Source organism: Trachymyrmex cornetzi, unplaced genomic scaffold (assembly GCF_001594075.2).
Source record: "Trachymyrmex cornetzi isolate Tcor2-1 unplaced genomic scaffold, Tcor1.1 scaffold114, whole genome shotgun sequence".
In the NCBI taxonomy this organism is placed as follows: domain Eukaryota; kingdom Metazoa; phylum Arthropoda; class Insecta; order Hymenoptera; family Formicidae; genus Trachymyrmex; species Trachymyrmex cornetzi.
Genome location: NW_017295697.1, coordinates 26,331 through 27,335, shown reverse-complemented (window position 1 = coordinate 27,335; position 1,005 = coordinate 26,331).

Here is a 1,005-nt window from a genome sequence, read left to right as displayed (position 1 = left end):
TTATATAAGTAAAAAGGCCAGTGCAGAGCGCAATAGTGAGAAATATTGGAACTAAAACTGTTAGGTGAGCGCCACACGGTGATGGGCTGATAATTGCAAAACTACCATAAAGATGCCTTTTCATGCTGATGATCGACGCTCATTTTTAGCGTCAAAAAAGGTCACGTGATCAAAATCGACGACTATGAATCGTCAATTTTGATTATGTGATCAATTTTGAGACTAAAAATGAGCATCAAGTGTCAGCATGAAAAGGCACGTTAAGATCTCACCGTATACGCTTTTACTCGGCACGCGCGCGCGCGTCTGTCGCCTGCCCGGGGGGGGGGGGGCAAATGCCCCTTCTTGCCCCCCCCCCCTGTGGACGCCCTTGTACCTTGTACATATTACTGTAAATACATTGTACACATAACCGGAAAGACGCTCTTATCATTCCTGTCGAAAGGAACCTCGTAGGATTAAGTATCATCGACAACGGCAGAGAGGCCGAAGGCGACGGCCGCTGCCGGGCCCTATAGAAATAGACACGCTACAAAAATCCCCAAACATATATTTTACAATCTGGAGACACTGGTAGTGTCTCGGCGCTAAGCCAAGCGCAGCGACACTGCCGTGGATACTATACGCGAATCTGTCAAGATTTCCAGACGGCGATTATGGGATCTCAATAACGGCTGTCTCGATTGAGTTCTAAGTGTGCTCAATCGATGGCATCCGGTCGGAATATATAATGAAAGTGTTTTTGTTTTTTCTCTACGTACTCTACGAGCGGAGATATTGCGATGTAAAATGATGCAAAATCCGAAATTGAAACTTTTCATTTAAGAAACGTCATCGTCGTCGTCGTCGACAAGGCTATGGGGTGGGGGATTTGTCCTTTTCGATTTTTCGGCGCTAGAGGCAAATATGGCGCTGGCAATGTGCATGGTCACATCAAACATGTGTTCTGTGGCTGAGACTGATCTGTGGCTGATGATTAGGTTAGGAAAACTGTCACATCGATGG